At 38.3% G+C, this 24,328-nt stretch overlaps 1 protein-coding gene and 1 pseudogene across 10 annotated transcripts in view; one reads left to right on the top strand and one right to left on the bottom strand.

Moving 5' to 3' along the window:
- Nucleotides 1-523: 523 nt before the first annotated feature.
- The window catches only part of PRRC2C (proline rich coiled-coil 2C), a 106,246-nt gene continuing 82,441 nt past the window's right edge, over nt 524-24,328 (top strand). For all 10 annotated transcript variants that reach the window (XM_037825351.1, XM_037825354.1, XM_037825352.1 and 7 more), the window contains exon 1: nt 524-752. The gene's annotated coding sequence lies outside the window, so the exon portion shown is untranslated. The remainder of the gene's footprint in view (nt 753-24,328) is intronic.
- On the bottom strand, nt 697-13,680 carry LOC119512284 (annotated as a pseudogene).

The following is a 24,328-nucleotide window of genomic DNA, read 5'->3' as shown; positions in this document are numbered from 1 at the left end:
TCTGACCACTCAAGAATAACCGTCATGTTTACCATTATTAACATTTCAGAGCACATTTTAAAAACTTTTTTTCTATGAACATGCATGTTTTTATGTGTATAAAGCATAATTATGGCATAAGCATATTATGGCATAAGCATTTCCCTGGTCATGATATCAAGGTTAAAGATTACGCATAGCTTAATCTTTATACATACTGCCAAACTACTTGCTGAATCGCTTTACACACCCACCCACAGATACCAGAGTGCTCTTTTCACTGAAGCGTATCAACTCATAATAGTGGTCAATTCGAGTTCCTGGAGACATCATAGGCTCAACTGTGCTCTGTGCTGGTAACTCTGGATGTAGGAACTCCCTCCGACCAGCAGGAGGCATTGTCTCCTGCCAACCGGGACAGGCCTCCACGGAGGCTTCACGCGATCCGACCGCTTCGGCGCCGGAGGGTGGTCTTGAGGAAATTTGCCTTACGTACGCAGCGGCATGACGTAATACGTAGGGGCTGGCTAGCCGCCATCTTGGTTCTTTTTCTCACTCGCTTGCTGCCTCTCGGAAAGCGGCGAAAGTGCTTCAGCGGTTTGCCGCTCCGCAGCTTCGGTTTTCGTAGTCCGGCCCCATTTTAACCCCGGTCTCCCCTTTCCCTTCCTGGCCCTCCTTTTAATCCCCGACTCCCCTTCCCCTCCCCTTGACTGAAGCTCAGCGGAGACCCTCGGAGTGCGCAGACACACTCAGCTTGACACTCACCCTGGACGGTAAGGAAACGAGGGCGTCGGGGCCGCGATCAAAGCGGGCCCCATCGGGAAGGGCTGGCGTGGGGCGGTCTGGGGCTTGGAAGCGCTCTTGCCCCGGCGCCGGGAGACTGGGGGCCCGCGTGGCAAGGGCCTCGGTCCAGGCATCCTCTTCTCTCTCTTTGGTTGCCATCACTTCTGTGCCTGGGGGAGTCTTGGCCTCCTGGTCCGGGAGCGGGAAACCGGAGTCAGATCCGCCCCATGTGTTCTGCAGCGGGAGTTCCGGACCCGTCTGTCTTCCTCCCACCGGATCCCCAGCTCAGACCCTACAGTGTGTGTGTGTGCTGGGGGGAGGGGGGTGCGGTACTCGCGTTGCCAGGTAAGCGAAGGGAATTTCCATCCTGGCGGACCAGCAGGCTTACATTATCATTTTTCTAGTGTGATGGATCGGGCCCCCAAACAACCCGAGTGCTTATCCGAGGCCTACTGCTTCCTCGTGAGCTTGTGTGGTGGGGATGAGGCTTGCAGTGAGCAATGCGTGGGCGAGACCATGTTAAAGACTTGACTCGGCGAGAGATTCTTTGGGAGAATCTGGACCAACCCTACTTCCGCTAGGGACGTGCTGCCCAACTCCAAAGGAGGACTTGGGTAGTCCTTTCGCACCCTAGGCCGCTCCAGTCTCGGACCTGCGTGGTAAATCCCACTTTGCAGCTCCCTCTCTTTGAGATAGCGTTAGTGTTATTGGTGTTTTGGTAAAAGCTCCGCTTTTGAACTTAAGTAAAGGTCAGGGCGGCCAAAAGGGACACTGGTGAAGTCGTCTTCTCTTGGCGCGATAGGAATGCGCCTTATCCTTTTAAAGGGATGTATCTCTGTTTTGACTTCATTTGAAATTTTTAGAGGTTTCCAACGTGCTGATGTTTGCTGTCTTCTAAAGCTACCCGGATTTCCGCATTGGCCGATCTTCACCCTAGGTTCATTGATGTATACCCCTCGCTAAGGTACTTGGAATTTACAGTAGGCGGCTCTGCTCTAGAGAACAAGATTATCATTTGGAATGCACCAGAAGAATCGAAGGATTCTTGATTATTGTTAAATGTTTGATAGCTTTCTCCCACAGGTAAAAATGTTAGGGAGATATTAAGCGCCTTCCAGGCCTAACTCCAGTATTTTTTTTAGAGTGGATTTAATCTCTTAAATTGGTAATTAAGATGCTGCCTCTGACTGGAGCCATTTTTAGGTGTGTGTCACAGATGCACTGCAGCATCTTTTCTAGCCCATCTCAAAAGCATTGATCCCCTAACAAAATTAGGAATAGATGGAATTTTGAGTTCATCTTTAGCATATTGTCAGATAGTAATTATCTTTTTTCCTGTAATGGAATTTTCAGAATATAGGCTTTTTATGTTTTATAGTCTTGCTGTAGAAGCTTATGTGTGTAACTGTTCTTCTTCCACACTAGTTGACCTTTTATTCTATTTTGAGCACAGTAATAAGTCCTTTGCATACATTCTCTTTTTTTAATCCTGCACAAGTCTGTTAGGGAGGTGCTATTATTTTCATACCCATTTTGCAGTTGAGGAAATAAAATCTGAGATTAATTAAACTAACTTGACCAAGGTCATAACAGCAGTTTTGTTGATACTGTGTAGATTCACCCCCAGACTATCCAAACCCAAAAAGGGTGCTCTAAAACATACTGCCTCCCTGTGCCTTGTTATTTTGTGACCTGTATTAGATATAACATTATTAACTGGCTGTTTTTCTTTAGTTTGACTTCAGTATTTGAACAATGTTGCATACAAAGGTTAAAGTGTTGCAAGGTGTGGAAAAATGGGTTATAGCTACTTGGATAGTGGGTGGAAGCTAATTTTTTGGTGCCTCTTTCTATTTAAAAGTCACCTGAGTTCTGAGAGATAGCTTAAATGCTGACTCTACAATATCATAGATATAATTTTGAAATTTTGAGATCTTGCCTATTTTATAGGTAGAATAGCTCCTCAGCTGTAAAGTGGGGATGATAATAATAGCACCTCTCTGGAAAGTTGCTGTAGGCTTAAAAAAGATTATGTAAAGGGCTTATTATTGTGATAGTAAAATTCAAACTAATGGTAGAGGGAAGGTGATTGAATAATGGTAGAAAAAAATGTTCTCTTTCAAGCAGTAAGTAATCTGTATATACTCAGAATGGAATGTTTATTCTCTGGGTACTTAGTGGTTTTTTTTTTTTTTTTTTTTTTTACTTTTACATACTGAGTTTTGTTTCTTAAGGAGTTCCTCTACAGTACCCCTGGGATCAGTATCTTGCCCACAGCGGAAAATGCATGATGTTTTGTGTCATCCTAGCCTCCTCTTTTCCTTCTACCACCACCACCCTTAATAGTAAAATGCCTTTGAAGATTATATGGTGTCTCCCTTTCCCTTCTAGTGGTTCTCCTTTTTGATGGTAAATGGGGATAGGGTAACTTTTTATTTTGAAATACTTTCAAAACTTGCAGGACAGTAACAAAACTAATATAAATCCAATACAGAGAACTCCAACATACCCTTACCTTCCCAGATACCCACATCCACCAATTTTAAGTTTGCCACATTTGCCATACTCCCTCCAGCTGTCTATCTGTCACACCATTTTCTGAATACTTGAGTATAGCTTATATGCTTCTCTGATACATTGATGCTCCTTGAAAACTTAATACTGCCATGTACATTATTTAAGAACAAGAATATTCACTTATGTAACCACCTTAAGTGTGGCTATCAAGTTCAAGTTCCATATTCCAATTTTTTTCATGTGTCCTGGTAATGTCCTTTCGATTTTTTTCTCTTTCCTTGTTAGATCCCATCCAGGGTCATGTATTGATCTGTTTGTCATTGTCTCTTTAGTTGCTCTTACTTTTTTTTTTTAGTTGTGGGAACATATATACACACACACACACACACACACACACACACACACACACATATATACATACATATATATATACATATATATATATATATAAAAAACACAAAATTTCCTATCTCAGTCACTCCCAAGCATACCATTCAATGATATGTGGATATAATATTCACAATATTGTGGTACCCTCCCCACCATCTATTATTAGAACTTTTCCCACCTCCCCCAAAAGAAACCCCATATCCCTTGTGTATTTACTCTCATTCTCCCTGACTCCTTCCCTGGTAAACCTGTTTTCTGATTTCTGTCTCTATGAGCTTGCATATTCTCTGTTTTCTCTGTAGTTATCATGGGGTTTAAATTTAGCATCCCAAATCTATAAAAATCTAGTTTGCTTTGGGTACCAACTTCAGTAGTATACATGAACTATGTTCTTATACCCTTCTGTATACCCCACCTTTATGTAAACAAATTATGTGTTTATACGCTGTTAATCCAAAGCCGCTGATTTATCATTACATTTTATGCATTTACCTTTTAGATCCTGTATGAAGTAAAACATGGAGTTACAAACCAAAAATACAATAGTACTGGCATTTATATTTGCCCCAGTGGAGATCTTTATTTCTTCATGAGACTTCTATCTAATGTCTATTGTCCTTTCAACCTGTGGAATGCTCTTCAGCATCTCATGCAGGGATCGTCTTGTGATGACAAACTCCCCCAGCTTTTGTTTATCTGGGTATTTCTCAATATCTCCCTCACTTTTGTGTTTGAAAAACTGTTTTGATGGATATAAAATTCTTGGTTGGCAATTTTTTTTTTGCTTTCAGCACTTTAAATATGCCTTCCCACTGCCATTTTGCCTCCATGGCTTCTAATAAGAAATTGGCGCTAAGTCTTATTCATGACATGTTACTTCTCTCTTTGGGACTTTCAGGATTCTCTTTGTCTTTGGCCTTCAACAGTGATCATAATATGCTGTGGTATAGGTCTATTTGTGTTTATCCTGTTTGAGTGTGTCTATTCATGGCTTTTGTTAAATTTGGGGAGTTTTCAGCCATATTCTTCAGAATATTCTCTCTGCCCCTTTCCTTTCCTTCTGGGATGCCCAAAGTGAATATATTGGTTTGTTGATGTTGTCCCACAGATTACTCAGGTTCTATTAACTTTTCTTCTTTCTGTTACTCAGACTGAAGGGCCTCATGAATGGTGTCAATTGTTTTATCTTTAAGTTCATTGATTCTTTCTTCTGCCAACTTCAACCTGTTGTTGAATCCCTGTTGGGAATTTTTAATTTCTGTTACTGTGGTCTTCCGTTCTGTTTGGTTGCAGCTCCCTGTTGATAATCTTTTTATGTTCATCTATCATTTTCCTGATTTCCTTTAGTTCTTTGTCCGTATTTTCCTTTAGCCCTTTTTGAGCATATCTAGGAACATTTTTTAAAAGTATGTCCCAGCTTTGGTCCTTCTCATTGATGGTTTGTGATGCTTTAATCTGCTCCATTGCCAGAGCTGAAACTTAGTGTTTCTTTGTATGTTTTTGTAATCTTTTGTTGAAACCTGGACGTTTTGATATTTTAGTGTGTTACCTCTGGAATTTAGACTCAAGGTGTCTGTTCCTTAAGCTGTATCCAGCTAGCGTGATGACAGAGCTCTCCTTGAATGTCAGGACCTAACATACACACCCACCCACACGCATACAAACACACAAAAGAAGGGAAAAAAGACTTTTCCAGTCTTTGCAGATTTACCTGTGCACATGTTGTCCTTTTGGGCTTAATCTGTACAATGAGTTTAGAGACTAGCTCCAGGCCCAAGCTCCCTGATCATTTCTGCCCACTTATCTTAGACATGAGCATGTGACCCCAGGAATTCCCTCTTTTACACCGTTCTGAATGTCCTCTCTTCCCCAGGAAGTAGTTTCCTCATAATCTCAAGCACTTCACTTGTGTCCTGTAGCCAGCAATTCCTTGTCCCAGGCAGCACAACCCGACTGCTTTCCCACAGTGTTCTGTAGGAGTATTCCATGAGCCACCTTCTACGTACGGGATAAGTTCTGAGACGGCGAGGCCCTCAGACCACCACCAGATTGACTGGGCCAGATATATAAGTTCCCAGTATGTGCTTGAGGGTTACTCTGTTCCCTCAGTACTGGGCCTGGGGATCCACACTGGGAGTGCAGGCTGGCTCTGTACTGAGCAAGTGAGGAGATGGGGTGTGGGAATGGATGCCACAAAATCCCACTGCTTTTAAGTAGCCTTTTTGTTAATTCTGTGCTCACCTTGTGTTCTAGTTTGCTAATGCTGCCAGAATGCAAAACACCAGAGATGAATTGGCTTTTATAAAAGGAGGTTTGTTTGGTTACACAGTTACAGTCTTAAGGCCATAAAGTGTCCAAGGTAACACATCAGTAGTCGGGTACCTTCACTGGAGGATGGCCAACGGTGTCCGGAAAACCTCTGTTAGCTGGGAAGCCACGTGGCTGGCGTCTGCTCTAAAGTTCTGGTTTCAAAATGGCTTTCTCCCAGGACGTTCCTCTCTAGGCTGCAGTTCCTCAAAAATGTCACTCTTAGCTGCACTTGGGGTATTTGTCCTCCCTTAGCTTCTCCGGAGCAAGAGTCTGCTTTCAACGGTCGTCTTCAAAATGTCTCTCATCTGCCGCTCCTGTGCTTTCTTCAAAGTGTCCCTCTTGGCTGTAGCAGCTTGCTCCTTCTGTCTGATCTTATATAGTGCTCCAGGAATTTAATTCAGACTCACCCTGAATGGGCGGGCCAACACCTCCATGGAAATTATCCAATCAGAGTCATCACCCACAGTTGGGTGGGGCACATCTCCATGGAAACACTCAAAGAATTACAATCTAATTAACACTGATAGGTCTGCCCACACAAGATTACATCAAAGATAATGGCGTTTGGGGGGGATATAGTACATTCAGACTGGCACATCCTGTTACTAAAGGCTTTTAACTGTTTTTGGGAGCTTTGAGAAAGATTTTTCTGTCGGTTCTTGCTGGTTGTTCAAAGCGTCTGTGAGGAGGATGGGCTCTAAAATGGCTCATTTCACCATCTTGTTCCTTTCCCTTCCCTCCCCTCCCCCACTCACCCCTGTCAACACTGCTTCAATTTGTAGGTCAGTTGGGTAACTGATTTGGATGCTATTTATAGCATCTTTGTGAAAGAAAACGATTGCTCATTGATAAAATGTTTTACTATAAATTGGTACCAACCATATTCTTACAGTGAAAGAGATCCGGAAGTATCTGACATGATTATACACTTTTCAGTAAAGTGAGACTTTGTTACTTTATGAATAGGGTGACACAGTGAAAGTTTATCTTCTGTTTTACCTATGATGCTTAGAAGTCTGACAGTTAATGTTTATTTTCTGAGTGAAAACATTTTAAATTCCTCAATAGCGCCATTATGCATCAGTCAGAATATCTTCTTGAGTAAAAATATTCTACAGAAAGGGTAACTTTAGTAATTTCTGTTGGGTTTTTTTTTTTTTTCCTCCAGAAAGGCTAAATTTAAACTGATCTTTTTTACCAATTCTGTTTCTTGTACTTTGCTCCAGATTAACACAATGGCAGTCATGTTTGGGGGCCTGTGTGGGCATGTATTTGTTGGCAAATCAGATCAAACAAGGGTTATTACTTTCAGCAGGAAACTTTTGTCTCAAGTTCGCAATAAAATTATTACTGTCAGTGTAATGTTGTACTTGACTGTGGTGCTGTGAGATGGTCTACATTAAAAGGAGGATGAGGTGTAATACATGTGGATCACCTCTAGTATAGAAAAACATTGTTCAGTATTGTGTACATAGCATACCATCTAGTGATTTTCTTTATATTTGTCTGTGTTCCCATATTAGTCTGTTTTCCCTTACTAGACTGTTTTCATGTCCATATTACCTAGTACAGTAATTGACATATGGAAGGATTTTATTGCATGTTACTGAGTGAATGAGTGAGACTGAAGGAGACAACAAGGACTCAAGTCCAGCCCATGCTCTGCTTGGAGAGAGTCCTGTAACCTGGCTTGGCTTCTTAGATGAATTGATGCCCCCATACCGCCATTCTCCCCTAAGGCAGCAGCCCCTAACCAAGAGGAACACCTGTATCTTTCCAAATGGGTGTATTTACACGAAGGTCCGTATATGCTAGTGGATGACCTGAAAAGAGACATATTAAGGAGACATTTAGAGCAACATCAAAAGCAATTGAGAAGATTGGAAAAATGTTCACTAAGGAATAAAGAGGGTAGAACTTTTTATTGAAAATGGGTTAATTAGTTGGACGAGAACAGAATCCCAGTTTATTCATTGTATTTTAACAATGGGTATGGGAGCTTGTTATGTTTTTAGTAAGTGAGAAACAGTGTAAATTAAATATCATACATAGATTATCGAATTTCAAAGAGAGAGAATATATAACTATAAAACTATGCTTAACACAATTTAATCTTCAAAATAAAGCACTTTTAAATTTTTCAGTTTCAATTAAAATTTAGATTTTTGGCAATATGACTTTATTGTAGCTTGGTCTGGATTTTATGTAATGGTTTTAAATGTCAGAGTGAAATGTATAGATCTTAATTGGTAAAGCACAATACGAAGCTTTAGAATTACTTCTGAATGAAGCAGTTAAAAGAACTTTGTTTTAAAAATATGAAAAGGAAGTTATTGAAATGAGGCTTTTGACAGGGACGTGAGATTGGTTATATTGCAATATGAGGGCTTTTCAAAAATTTACATTAGGAAAAACTTTTGTGTGTGTGTATAAGTTCTGTGCGTTTTGCTATGTATAGATTAATTTGTGTAACCCCCAACACAGTTAGGATACAGAACAATTCTATTTGCAGGATGAGTTTTTCAGTTACCTCTAATAGTATCCCTTGGAAAAAAAAAAACTTTTGTGAACTTGTAGTACATCTGTTAGCAAGATGATGTGTCTCCCAACTTTAGAACTAGAATCTTCTGGCATTTTATAGGCAGGGAAAGCACCTCTCCTGCTGCAGAAAGAACAATTGGATTGGGATGAAAAAGTTAAGAATAGCCTATACTTGCTGATTGATTGGCTTCTTGATCAGAAAAAAATAAATTTCCATAGTCCAGTTATATTTATTTAAAAATTTAACATGGAATAAATGGAGATAGAAAAGTAGGAAAAAGAAAGATATAGATGGGTTCATATGACTCAAGACAAACATTTCATTGGTAGAGAATAGGGCCAGTGATTGGGAGGACTTGAATAAACTTAACTTCTAACCCTTGAAGGCAGACCTTTAGTTATATAAGATTTAGAGTAATTCATGATGCCAGATGCGCAGTTATGTCTCTGGAGAGTATGCCTCTCCTTTTTCTCCCATAACATTCTTGCCTTGTAAAAAATAAGATTGGATTTTTATTTGTATTATATTATTTTTTAAAATATTAAGGAGCATTTATTGGGCACTTATTAAGTACCAGATATTATTATAAGGGCTTTATACAGATTATATCACTTAAATCTAATAACACTATTGGAGTAGATACTATCCCACAGGTAAGGAAATAAAAATTTGTTGAGGTGAAGTAAAATTTGCTTGTGGTCATTCAGCTACTGAATGTTAGAACTAGAATTTACACTGAATCCATTTTAAGAGAAGTAGTTGTGTAAAATTATATTTTAAAATTTTATTTTCTTATTCTAGATTATCTTTGTATTAAAAAGCAAATGTTGATAGAATTCTTTAATGACAAAGTAGCTCTTTGTCTAATACTAGAGGCTTAATCTTGACATATAATTCTATGAAATATTTTTTAATTTTCTTGAATTTCTTATCATAATTTAGAAAGAACCATAGCAGTAAGCTAGTATTTTTTCTGCAAAATGAACTAGTTTCCAATATTTTTTAAGTATTTTCAATTATTTCTTTAGTATGTTAATTTTAGAAAGAAATTACATGGCTTTAAACATTTTAAATGTTATGTAAGTTGTCAAAAAGCCTGCTCTGGCAGTTATCTCATTGAGTAAATGGTATACACACAGCTTTACTTTTTCTAGAATACAGCTTTTAGTATAGAAGATTTGATATCTAAACTTCTTTTCTGATTGTTAAGGCGTTCTTCTGTCACAGAAACATAATTCATTTGTTTCAGTTTCCAAGAACAGCCTGAGCCCTTCTACCATTCTGATTAGACAGATTTATTTATATTACACTTTGTTTTTAAAAAGACAATTTTTAATGCTTAACTCTAATACTATTTGTAGTTTAGTCATTCATCATATGGTGCAGTTCTTAGATTTACTTTTATAGCAGGAAATGCAATCTTAAAACCATTTGATGTCACTCTGACTTTAGAATTAGTCATTGATGATAACAATTGGAGATGAATGAGGATTTATAAGTTGGCCAATTGAACCTCCTACCCAAAGCAAGAATTATCTTTCAAATATTTCTGACAAAGGCTTATCTTGCTTATTCTGTTTTTTTAATTTTTTAATCACATTTTTTATTGTTGAGTGTAACGTATATACATAGAAGTGATAACTTTCCAAGGGCAATTTAACAAGCAAATTTCAAAGAATATTATAGGTTACAGTTCCACAGTTTCCGTTATTTCCTTATTATGAAATATAACAAATATACAAAAAGGTACTGTCTTTCTAAGTACAAGTTAACAAGCAGATGTATAGGAAATTTCCAAAGTTGTTATGTGCTATAGTACCATAGTTTCAGTTATTTTCTTACTGTGAAATATAACAAATATACAAAAAGGTATAGCTTTCAAATTACAAGTTAGCAAATAGCTATAGAACAAATTTCAAAGGATACAATGTGTTACAGTTCCACCATTTCAGTTCTTTCCTTCTAGCTATTCTAATACCCTAGCAACTGAAAAAGAGAAAATTATATAAAGATTCAGTATTCAAATCCTTTGTTAAATTCCATCTTGTCAGTTGCTACCCCTTCCTCTAGTTTAATCACTTTCCTGATCTTCAGGGATGTCTAGGCAGTGACCACCCTAACCAGTTCATGTTGAAAAAGAGTGTCAACTTTATGAGCAAAGGAGACACGTCTAGTAGATGTTCTTCAAGAGGCTGTTGCCTCTGGGTTTGGGGACTTAACTGGCATAGGAGCACTCTAAAGGACTTAGGTCTCTGAAGAATAAACTTAGTGAGTGAAACTTTTATAGACTCCCAGATAGGGATCTGGGTTTTCTGTAACGTTTTTGGGACTACTGTTGACTTGGGCTTATCATACTGTGGTCATTTGGCATATCTAGGTGAAGCTTGCATAGGAATAACCTCCAGGACAGCCTCTTGATTCTATTGAACTCTCTTAGCCACTGAAGCCTTATTTTGTTGTGTTGTCTTGCCTTTCCCCCTTTTGGTCAAAAAGGCATTCTCAATCCCTCGATGACAGAGTCAGGATCATTCCTGAAATCCATGTCCCATGTTGCCAGGAAGGCTTATTCATCTTGGGGGTCCTGTCCCACATTGGGGGGAAGGTGATGAATTTATTTACAGAGTTAGGCTTAGAGAGAGTCCACATTTGAGCAACAAAAGAGGTTCTCTGAGGGTGATTCATAGGTGGGTTTAGCCTCCCCTTTACAACCCTAAGTTTCACCCAAGCAAGCCTCAGTATCGAGAGCTTGATATAAAGCAGGGGGTTCCTCAGTTCACATAGCATATGTTATGTCCATCCATATTTCACATTATCATCAGTTAGCTGTACAATCCTCATCATTCTCCATTTTAAACAATTCTCATGACCCAAAAAATCTCTTGGCCCTTGTCACCCCTAGTATTTGTGTAATACTAGTATGATATTCCTATTAATTATAGTCCTTAGCATGCAATATGTGGATTTTTCCCTATACCCTTCTGTTGTCAACTCTTTGTGCTAGTGTCATACCTTAGAAGTTTATCGTGCAAGCACCTATCTTTATTTGTTGTGCTGATGTGTGGGAAACACCTTTAAACAACCACTTTCAATCCTATTTGCCTTCAATACCGCTCTGATACTTATAATCCCATTCACAAACAATTGTCTCCCCATCTATTTCCATACCTTTGAATTCACCATCATTAACATATCTGAACATATTAGATTATCATTCTCCCTCCACTAGCTTCTGTCTATTTCTAGGTCACCAATGTTCTACATTATAAGATATTGATTTTAAATTGTTCAGATAGTTCATAGAAGTGGTGACATACTATATCTCCTTTTGTGTCAGACTTACTTCACTCAGAATTATATCTTAAAAGTTATCCATCTGTCTCTTCACATGAGTTATTATATACCTAAAAAAGAAAACACAGCCCTGGGATTAGGCACCCAGCATGAGAGGTAGAGAGGAATGTCCAAAGAGGGATCCTTCTCTCACATACCTATGGTATTGTATTCAAATTTTGTGCCTCAGCAAAATTACAAATCCCTTCATGTCACATGTCTTTGAGTTTGCTTGGCATATTGTGAAAGAGTATGCTGTGAGTTTTATTTTGAGATAACTTATCCCCACCTATGGATATAGATAAACTGAAAAGTTAGAAAGTTCTTCCTTTGTATTCAGCCTGTCTTTTTTTTTTTTTTTCCCAATGTTTATCTTAATAAGGCTCAGACTTGAACACAATAAACATAGTGTGATGAGCACAGGATTTAGTGTAACTGTTACAATTTAGATTTCTATTAAAGTAGCACTTTTCATAAAGCAACACTTAGACGTCACACAGAGCTAGAACCTTTACATATGAACAGGCTGGGTCTATATTCTGCATTTATGAAATTTGGTTTTTGAACTATGACTATGTAGAGCTCTATTCTTACATTTGGTTTAATTCTAAATCTTAGAAAGTCATTGAGTACATTGTTATTCTTTCAGATGTATATATCATTTCATATGTGATGTCTGCTTACCAGATCTTTATCCAGGTTATTGGCAAAAGACATTGAAAGGAAAAAGTCCAATATATTAGTTTTTCAGGACACATTACTTCATAATGACCACATGCTTTAAATATAAAATGCTTTGTCTACTTCAGATATTCTACAGTTCTGATTTGTATTCTGTTTATTGAAGGAGTCTGGAGTTTTATATTTTATGGAGGTTTATTGGCCAGACCTAGGTGGAGTGGCAAATGCTTTGGCCTTTTGATTTTAAATGCAAAATTTAGTTAAAATTTGGGGGATAAAATATTCCTTTCTGAAATTAATATATTACTCCCCCACTTTTTACAACCTATGGTGCATTGATTCTTAACATGTTTTACATCATTGTACCTCAAAATGACATTTCTAATGACAGATGGAATACTTTTGTTAATATAGATATTACTGTTTTGTTGCTGTATTTTTTGGTTTTGTTTTTCAGTTAACTCAAATGTTTGTTTTTCTCGTGAGAGCCTATGTGGTGGGCACGGTGGGGGAGACCCTGGTATGGGTCTTCACAAGATGGTTGGTGAACTCCTGATAGAAAGGGGGACTTGGTGAACGTGGTCTTTTGATGGGAGTGAGATAACTGTAGGTCTTGGACGTGGTGTTGAAAGTGGCCTTGGTGAAGTTGTCCAGGGTGGCCGTGCAGCCCCTAGCCGAGGTGTAGTAGTTGTTAATACCAGCAATCAGCAGCAGCTTCTTGAGCACAGGGACTGAGGTGATACAGGGACCGAGGTGATGCTGGTGCCTCTGGGGGTGGGGATGAGGCGCTCCAGCACAGAGCCACAGCGTTCCATCACCTTCCAAGGGGCAGTGTTGGGCTTGCCAGTTTTGTTCCCCTAGTAGCCCTGCCACAGAGGGATGATGGAGAGTTTTGCCAGAATGATGGCCCAGAGGATGGCAGGGGCTACCTCCTTGGAGCACTTCACACCCAGACTGATCCGGCTGTTGTAGTTTCTGGTAGCAATAAAAGCCTTGAACCTGGTCTGCTGGCCAGTGCAGATCTGCTTGTACACAGGTATAATTTTCAAAACCTCCTCCTTGAGGGACGTCTCCAGAAAAAAGTCAATGATCTTAGACTCCTTGGTAGGCAGGGAGAAGAGATAGTTCTCCAGAGGTTTGATCTTCATATCCTTGGCCTCATCTGTGTCCACCTTGGTGGCACCTCAGCCGTGACCTCAGCCTTGGACCCTGCTGCCAGAGCTTCACATTGCAGGGCCCCTGGGGCCTCCTGCAGCACCGGAGTCACCCGCCATTTGGTGTTTTCTCGAAGAAGCTGTAGTTTTTATCCTTGACATTTTACTTTGTATTGTAGCAGAATAAGTTTTGGTAATGTAAATTTGGATCTTTTAGAATCTCAACCTCAGATAACATGCTGTTTAAATATATTTTAAAGGTTTGTTGTTCTTCTATTATATGATGAAAATTGAATTCTCATTTTCATGTAGTCAGGTGATTTTGGACAGTGGCTTTGAAGTCAAGTCTGGATGTAATCTTGGCTACACCACTTTAATTGTATGAGTTTTGATTAAGTTGCTTTACTTTTCTAAATTTGTTTCTTCACTGGTAAATTCCGATGACTTGGGTTTTGAGCTCTTCTAATTCTCAATCCGATATTTTTACATTATACTACATTCCTGTAGCTCAGAGTTTAGAAAAATTTGGCTGCAAGAGACATTACTAAGTTAGAATGTCTAGAACTTGGATCACAGTTTTAGAAGAAGGTGCAATGTCAAAGATTATTCAAGGTTTAAAATTTATAGGTCAGGGAAAATGGTTATGAGGAAGATGGTGAAAAGAAAATGGGAGAGAAGATAAGCTTTTTCATTTTTTTTTTAACTTTTTCTGTTGAAATAATTTCAGTCTTAAAGAAAAGTTGCAAAACTAGTACAAAGAATTCTGATAGTCTCTTAATCCAGACTCCCCAAATGTTAATATTTTACCATATTTGGTTTATCATTCTCTGTGTGCTCACATTTCAGGTATATTATGTGTGCTTGACTTTCAGTGTCTGCTGTCTAAACCTGTCATCATCCAAAACTGTCCTATAACCTTAAATTCAAATGACACACTTGTGTGTCTCCAGTTTTTTCATTCAGAGAGTACATTTTCTCTCATTGTTTTTATTTAATGAACAAAGCAATTCATAGTAAGCTTGACCCATAGTAATTACTGAATAGTTGTCGCAACCCCATTTCCTTCTGCTTTCTCCTTACTCCCTTCTTCAGTCTGGACTAGATCTCCATGAAACATTACTACAGCCATTCTCTTGGCAGTATTCTCATCTTCTTGCTTTTCTATGTACTGGTCTGGCACAACTCTAATTCCTGATTCAGTCTAGCTGCTTCTATGCTTCACACCACCCACCCTCTGCTTCCAGATGTGCTGTTGTCTGGGCATTGGTGAGAATCTTCAAATTGCACAGACTTGGTCTCCAGCTTCTACTGGGCTTTCAACGGTCATTGTCAATGCTTTGCTTTCCTGGTTGGTTGCGTTCCTGTTCTCCCAGTTCTTTTTCAAACAATATTTTTGTAATTATACTATTAACTATAGCCCATAGTTTACATTGGGGTTCACTCTCTGTGTTTTACAGTTCTATGGGGTTTTTAAAAATATGTTATTCTAGTAGCATATATACAACCTAAAGTTTCCCATTTTAACCTCTTTTAAGTATACAGTACAGTGATGTTAATTATACTACCATCCATTACCGGAACGTTTCCATCACCCCAGATGGAAACACTGTGCCAATTAAACATTAACTCCCCATTCCTCACCCCCACCCTTCCCCTTTGTAACCTGTATTATAATTTCTGATTATGAATTTGCACGTAATGATTGCATATACTAATGTTAACTATTTAAATCGGGTGGGACATTGTACTGTGTTTTCTGGGGGAATTTAATCACCACCGTTAGAATAAAAGGAGGAAATAGTAAACAGACCTTGGATACTTAAAGCCCATCATGGCCAGTAAGATATTTATGTCACTAAATCAAATTTAGTAGCAAATTGGCAGTTTGTTAAAGATGTGTTTTTTTCTTCAAATATACTATATGTTTTTTTAAAAATTAAATATGCTAGATTTTAATTATCATTTATTGTTTTCAATACTGAAAACTTTCGAATCCCTTGTGATGGTAAAATAACCTTAGAATCTGATACTTTTTGGCACCACATCTCCGTTTATATATGTGGAAAACAAGTGTTCTCAACTGTGGCTTTGCGAAGCTTTTCAAAGAATACTGTTACCCACCTTGGTCCCAGAGATTTTGGTTTAATTGGTCTGTCCTGGGGCCTTGGCAAATAGATTTTTTAAAAAGCTTCCTGGTTAATGTTGTGCAGCCTGGGTTGAGAACCACCAATTAGTTTTCCTTAGCTCATGTCACCTTTTTTAGAGGGGTCATCCCAAACTTACCATCCTGTCCTTATGTACCTGTCTCAACTCTATCCTTTTGCTCAGTTGAGTTGTCTTCATTCCCACCCTTTTCTTTCCTTGTTTATTGTTTTTTAAAGATTTCGTGAAGGCAGGGGCAACATCTGTCTTTTCAATCTATACCTAGTATCTAAAACTGCATTTCAACAATTATTAGTGCTCAGTACATATTTGTGGTATAAAGGCTGTTGGAATGAATATTTTCACTGCAGTATTAGGGTGAAACTTTTGAGAAGTCTTGTTTCTGTGTAACCTATAGAGAATTGTTTTGCTTAACTGTATTTCAGAGAATATAGTAATTACTCCAGCAGGCTTTAGGGGGACATTGGTTTTGTTAATTAAGGTTTTAGTATCCCAGGGTAAGGATACACAAGAGAGAAGTAGGTATCTTAACCCTTAGAACCAGGATTATAGGTGTGTGTTAGGTTTCCATGCCAGTAGAGAAAAGTTAGAGGCGTGACCATACTTGTAACAGTCTTTGATGGTGGGAGGAGGGTTAATTATGTGCTGTAATGCTCACATTCAACGAAGTAGTTATGTGCATGTGTTCGTAGGTTACTTTTTTTATTTATTGCATAAACCATGAGGCCATAAAGGAGAAAGTAATTTCTGATTTTAAAAGCAGTATGTACTCATTGTTTAGTTATAGACACTGCAGTCTGTATGACCGGCAAAGTCCCTTATGATTCTGCACCCAGAGATATCTACTGCTGATCATTTGTGGTATGTTTTTCTGAACTTTTTCATACTTGATGTTGGTCAGAAAGAGAGAAACTTATTGCCACCTCCAGGGGAGGAGTCTCACTGCATGGAGGATAGCAGAGGGCATAACAATGCCTGCCACCAGGACCTAGGGTCTCAGCCCACTCCGTGGTTTGCAGGTGTCAGGGTCACCGGCAAAAGCAGGACTCAACACAGAGGCACTGGATAGAACAATGTTTACTCACACAGAAAAGAGAAGAAGTAAAGTCAGCCTCCCTAGTGATTGACAGTTGCCCATGGCCATTGGGTCTCCATCACAGCCAAAGGAGGTAGATGATCCATGTGTATCTCTCTTGTTGCCATAGTGGAAAGATACCACTCCCACCCCACTAGAAATAGGTATAGCCGCAGGGGTGTGACAGGTACCATAAAACTTAAATACTTTAGGCAGGTTATCTCTAGTGTATGTTTTATGTTTGCTAGGGGCAAAATAGGGAAGGAATATGCAGGCTGTGTCTACCAAAGGTTGTGTTTTACCTCAAGGCACTCCCCAGAAGGGAGTCAGTCCACATTTATCATCTCTTCTAGGAGCAGGCTAATGCATTCCCAAGCACAGTTTTTATTTGTGGGTCACAGGGAAGAACGGCAGGCTGTACTTGACTGTCCCCTGCCACACTTGACATATTTATTGTTTTTTAAAATGCATAATGTATTGTATATTATTTATTGTTTCTAAAATCATATTGTACTATAAATACTTTTGTTTACTTTATAACTTGAGCATCTTTCTGTGTAAAACTCTGGTTGCTGCCTCATAAATATCTCAAACAAAATGTGGCTAAAACAGAACTCTTGATTTCCCCCCCCCCCACCATCCGTCTTCTTAGCTCTCCTCTCTGGTCTTTACCACCTCACTTAATGCCCAGTTTATCAAGCTCAAGATCTAGATTATCCTTGATTCCTCTCCTAGGCTCCTGTATCCGTTTTCACAGTCACATTATCTTGTACCTAGACTATGCAGTCACCTTCTCTGGAATCTACTTTCCACCCTCTTAGCCTCTTACAATCCTATCTCCACACTGTAGCCAGAATGATATTTTTAAAACAAAAGATATACCTTTGCTTAGAAGCCAGTGGTTTCCCATTGTTAAAAGTCAGAATCCTGTATTTCCTTATCATATTGCTTTATCTCTTTGATCAATTTTGTACCTATCTCTTCAACCTTCTGTTTTCCATTTTCCTTTTTTTTTCTTTTTACTACACTTTTTCTTTAACAGTCCCCCCCCCATCCTTTTTTAAAGTATGATTAGCATATCAGGGCCCCAGGGCTTTGCATTTGCTTTTCCTTCAGCCTTGAAGCTGGCTCCTGGAACCTTTGGGCCCAAATCAAGTCTCTTCTCAGAGAGGGTTTTAGTGTTCTACTTGTCTAAAATAGTCACCATGTCATACTTTCTAATGACTGCTCTATTTGGGTTTATTCATAGTATTTTTCTGAAATTATCTAAAATTAACTTGCTTACCCATTATTTGACTTGCCACACTAGAAAGGAAGTCCCAGCAGAGCAGGTTCTTTTCTTTCCTCAGCGATATATCCAAGTCATAAAATTATTTGCTTAGTAGGTTTTCAGTAAAATATGTTTCAAAAATGGTTTACTAAATGATCTATGGCAATTGGTTTATGTATTTTGTGTGTGTATTTATGTTTGTGTGCTGATTTTGTCTTTTTTCTGTGTCCATACTAGTCTGGTTTGAATTGAGAATCTTTCCTCCTTTTTGCCAGATGTTGGGAAATGTTTTCTGTAAAGGATCAAGTAAATATTTTAGGCCTTGCCTCATACAGTTTCTGTTGCATGTTCTTTTTTTCCTTCTCTTTTCTTTTTCTTCCTCCTTAATTCTTTGAAATGTAAAAACCAGTTTTAGCTCACAGGCCATACAAAGACCTGGTCATAGGCCTAATTTGACCCCTCTCTTAGTTTGCTGAGCTGTTTATGCCTCTAGTTCATTGTAAATAGCAGGGGAATTGTCTCCATTAAATGATGCCCCTGTGAAACTGCAGGGGTTTTTTTTCCTGCTGCTGTTTTTGCCTGTTTATTTTCATGAAATTTTGTAATTTATATTTTCCTAGAAAACACTTTTTTTCAGACTTCGTATGTAAAGCATTCTCAACTTCATGTGTGTCTTTTATGTCATCTTTCTAATTCTTAGTTATGTTTTTTCTTGAATTTTTAAAATTAGGGTGATTTAGTTAACCTATATATTTTCCAAAAGAGCTAGCTCTCGAATTTATCAATTCTGTTGTTCTGCTTTCTAATTCATTAATTTCTAATTTTCTTCCTGATTTCTTTGAGTTACCTTTTTCTATTATTGAGATTGTTTATATACCATAAAATTTTCCAAAGAGCCAAAGTGTACAATCAGTTGCCCATGGTACCATCCTACAATTGTGCATCCATCGCCACAGTTAATTTTTTTTTCAATTTTTAGAACATTTTCATTACTCCAGAAAAGAAATAAAGACAAAAAAAGGAAACTCCAATCCTCCCATACCTCTAACCACCCCCCGCCATTATTGATTCATAGTGTTGATATAGTACATTTGTTACTGTTGATGAAAGAACGTTAAAATACTACTAACTGTAGTATATAGTTTGCAATAGGTAAATTTTTTTCCTATATGCCCCTCTATTATTAACTTCTAGTTTTAGTGTCATACATTTGTTCTAGTTCATGAGAGAGATTTTTAATATTTGTGCAGTCAATCATGGACGTTGTCCACCACTAGATTCACTGTTTTATACATTCCTATCTTTTAACCTGCAACTTTCCTTCTGGTGACATACATGACTCTGAGCTTACCCTTTCCACCACATTCACACACCATTCAGCACTGTTAGTCATTCTCACAATGTGCTACCATCACCTCTGTCCATTTCCAAACATTTAAGTTCTCCCTAGGTGAACATTCTGCTCATTATAAGCAGCCGCTCCCTATTCTTTAGTCTCGTTCTATATCCTGGTAACTTATATTTCATGTCTATGAGTTTACATATTATAATTAGTTTATATCAGTGAGACCCTGCAATATTTGTCCTTACGTGTCTGTCTTATTTCACTCTAATATAGTGCCCTCAAGTTTTCTTCATCAACCCACTTTTTTAAGACAGTTTTGTTCACACCCCATACATTCCATCCTAAGTAAGCAGTTGAAGGATCCCTGTATAGTCACGTACTTATGTATTCACCACCATTGCTACTATCTGTATAAGGACATCTCCATTTCTTCCACAAAGAAGGAGAAGGGAGAGTCAAAGAAGGAGGAAGAGTCAAAGAAGGTAGAGAGACAAAAGAGAAAGAAAAAATAAATAAATAAAAATAACAGCTAGGAAGCACCAAAAGGAAAGATAGCATTAAGCTAAAGTAGGATAGAGTCTGACAACATCACCAGCGCCAAGTCCCATACTCTTCCCCCATTCCCCACCCCCCATATGCACTTAGCTTTGGTATTTTGTCTTTGTTACATTAAAGGAAGCATAATACAATGTTTGTTAATTATAGTCTGTAGTTTGCATTGATTGTATTTTCCCCCCATCCCACACTATTTTTAACACCTTGCAATGTTGGCATTCATTTGTTCTACCTCATGTAAAAACATATTTGTACCTTTTATCACAATCAGTGAGCACCTTAGGTTTCACTGAGTTATACAATCCCCATCTCTGTCTTTCCTCTTTTCTTCTGGTGTTCCACATGCTCCTAACCTTCCTCTTTCAACCATACTCATAGTCATCTTTGTTCAGTGTACTTACATTGCTATGCTACTATCTCCCAAAACTGTGTTCCAGACCTCTCACTCCTGTCTTTTCCTTTCAGTCTGTAGTGCTCCCTTTAGTGTTTCCTGTAGAGCAGGTTTCTCGTTCACAAACTCTGCCATTGTCTGTTTGTCAGAGAATATTTAAGCTCTCCCTCATATTTGAAGGATAGTTTTGCCAGATATAGGATTCTTGGTTGGTGATTTTTCTCTTTCAGTATATTAATATATCACCCCACTTACTTCTTGCCTCCATGGTTTCTATTGAGAAATCTGCAAATAGTCTTGTTAAGCTTCCTTTTTATGTGATGGATCACTTTTCTCTTGCTGCTTTCAGGATTCTCTCTTGGTCTTTGACATTTGGTAATCTGATTATCAAGTGTCTTGGCATAGGCCTATTCAGATATATTCTGTTTGGAGTACGCTTTGCTTCTTGGATCTGTAATTTTATGTCTTTCATAAGAGATGGGAAATTTTCATTGATTATTTCCTTTATTATTGCTTCTGCCTTTTTCCTTTCTCTTCTCCTTCTGGGACACCCATGACACGTACATTCCTGTGTTTCATGTAGTCATTCAGTTCCCAGAGATGTTGCTTATATTTTTAGATTCTTTTCTCTATCTGTTCTTTTGTGTGTAGAGGTGTCTTGTTCTCCAGTTCCTGAGTGTTTTCTTCTGCCTCTTGAAATCTGCTGTTGTATGTCTCCATTGTGTTTTTCCTCTCTTGTGTTGTGCCTTTCATTACCATAGATTCTGCTAGGTTTTTTTTTTTTTTCGAACTTTCAATTTCTACCTTACGTATGCCCAGCATTTTCATCAAACGCTTCATCTCTTTTGCCATATGTTCCCTAAACATTTTGAATTGATTTAGTATTAGTTGTTTAAATTCCTGTATCTCAGTTGGAGTGTAAGTTTGTTCCTTTGACTGGGCCATAACTTTGTTTTTCTTAGTGTAGGTTGTAGTTTTCTGTTGTCTAGGCATCTGGTTTCCTTGGTTACCCCAATCAGATTTTCCCAGACCAGAACATGCTCAGGTCTAGACAGAGGCAATAGTATCGGGTTTCCCTGAGGGTGTCTTAGATTGATACACCCTGTGAGGCCTCAAGTCACTGTGGTTTTCTGTCCAGCAGGTGGCGCCTCTTAGCCTGTAGCTCCAGACTGGTGTAAGGAGGTATGTCCCGTGGCTGTTTTCCCCCAGGCTCTGTGGTCTGGTTCTGAATGGAAGGCGGGTAGTAGAGCTTTACACCAATTCTTTCCTCCTAGCTACGATTCCCCACCTAGGGAAAGAGTATTAGCATTTTTGTAGTCTTTCTGCCTGTGCTGTCTCCACCCTTGTCTGGGTCAGAGCACTGGGAACTCAAAATGGCTGAGGCTTTCTCCACTGAGCCAAAAAAGGGAAGAAATCCCCTCTTCAGGGCCAGTTCGCAGCCACTCTGTTTCACCCGTTGGCCAAAGATAGCATCCAGTTCCCTGGGCTCCGCCTCCCTCCCAGAGAGGTCCTCCAGCTCTCCAAGGTCAGTCGTCACCAAAAGCCTCTGTCTGCTTGTCAGGAATTTGTAACTTGTATTGATCAGTACATGCTTGTTAAGTAAAACCCCAGTTGGTGCTCAGCTGAGCTATATTCTCTTGCTCAGAGAGTGCTGCTCTCGAGCACCAGGAGGCTTTGCAGTTTGAGATGTGAGGGGAATGGGGCTCTCAGCTCAAGTCCACAAGTTTTTACCTACAGATTTTATGCTGCGATCGCGGGCATTCCTCCCAGTTAAGGTACGTGTATGATGAGTGGGCAGTCACGTTTGTCCCCCAGTAGTTATTCCAGGTTATTTTCTAGTTGTTCCTGGTTGTTTATTAGTTGTTTCAGGGGGACTAACTAGCTTCCATTCCTCTCTATGACACCATATTCTGGAACTCTCTTGAGTTACCTTTTTAAATTAATTGTTTCATCTGGTATTAAAAATATTTAAGGCAATGCTTTCCTTTGAATTAACTATGATTGTATACTATATGTTTTGAAACGTTTCCTGTGTTATTTTTGTAATTTTGGTTTAGTGTTCCTTTTTTATCCAAAATAGATTTGTTTCTAATTTCCAATTGCTTCTCTTCTATTTTTTCTACTTTTGTTGCATTGTGATCAGAGAATGATTTACATTTCAGTATAGTGGCAGTGAATTGAAGTTTTTGTTTTATTTCTCAAATAGTCACTTTTTCAGATACTTTTCTGGACAGTTGGGAAGGATGTGCAATATTTTCTCTTGTGCTTGTGTTATATAGTTATTACAGTTATTGGATCAACATTTAATATGGATTTTAAATTCTTATTTATTTTAATCTAATTGTTTCTTGTGTATTTTGCAATTATGTCTCTATTGTTGATTGTGTCCTTTGTCATAATAAAGTGCCCTTGTCCAATTTAATGTTTATTTTCCCTTTAGAATTCAACCTTTTCTGATACCAATGTCCCAACCTCATCTGTTCACTTTTACGTTTCCCTGTTACACCATTGCTCATTTATTTATTTTTAACCTTTTAGGAAATTTTATTTTTAGGTTCATGTCTTATAGACAGATTAGAGTTTTACCTGAGTATTTTCCTTTTAATGAGTTTATCTCACTTTTATTTTATTGTAATTCTGTAGTATGTATTTGGATAGCGAGAGTCCATTTTCGTATGTCTAGTAGTTAATGTTGTAGCAATAAAGAATCTTAAACTGTTTTCTTACCAACTCCAGAACCAAAATACTATTTGTTGATTCCTTACTTAAATTATGAGGTTTTTTTTTTCTGCCTCAAGTACTCTACTACTACATTGTTCTCCATGATTCCTCATCAGAGCTGCTAATTTCTATAGTTTCATATCTTGCCAGCCTTTTTCCTACCTGGCCATCTCTCCTTCCCTTGCAATCCACACTCCACTTAAACTAAATTTGCATGTCTATAATATGCCAGTCTTACCTCATATTTAATCTCTTGATCATCTTTCCTCTGTCTTAATTTGCTCTAGTAGATATGTATGTTGATACTCTTTGTTAGCATAGGATCTCTAGGGGTCCTTGATATTTTTAAGGCTAAACATAATATTCTATTGAGGTAGAATTGCATGCAATAAAAACTGCACATATTTAAGGTGTATTATTTGATACACTTTGACATATATATATCCCTTGAAATCCTTGCCGTAATCAAGATAATGAACATATTCATCATCATTAAAAATTTTCCTCCTGTGCCTCTGTTACCCCTTCTCTGCACCTTCCCTTCGCTGTCCCAGGCAACCACTGATCTGTTTCACATACCTAAAGTATAGTATGAATTTGGGGTGAGGAGAGATCTTGCTCCTTTCATACAGGGTAATTACTTTGGTATTCATCCATGATGTAATGTGTATCAATAGTATATTGCTTTTTTACTTCTTAGTGATCTATTGTATGGATGTACACTTTGGTTTGGTTATCCAGTCACCTGTTGATAAACAGTTGGGTTGTTTCCAGTTAGTGGAGGTATCTTATTGTGGCTTTAATTTGCATTTCCCTTATTAATTATGTTCAGCATCATTTCCTGTGCTTAAATTGGGTTGCTTTCTTATTATTGAGTTCTGAATGCTTTATATGTACTCTCAGTATTAGTCCTTAATCAGATATATGATTTAAAAATATTTTCGTCAGTCTGTAGTTTGTCTTTTCATTCTCAACAGTATCTTTCAAAAAGCAAAAGTTTTTAAATATTGATAAGGTTCAATTTATACATTTTTGTCTTCTCTTTCTGCGATGTCTAAAACTCTACTAATTCCATCCAGTGTATTTTTCATCTCCCTAAGTTCATTTTGGATTTTTAATCTT

This window comes from Choloepus didactylus, chromosome 2 (genome assembly GCF_015220235.1).
Source record: "Choloepus didactylus isolate mChoDid1 chromosome 2, mChoDid1.pri, whole genome shotgun sequence".
Lineage (NCBI taxonomy): Eukaryota > Metazoa > Chordata > Mammalia > Pilosa > Megalonychidae > Choloepus > Choloepus didactylus.
This window is presented reverse-complemented; position numbering and strand designations above follow the sequence as displayed.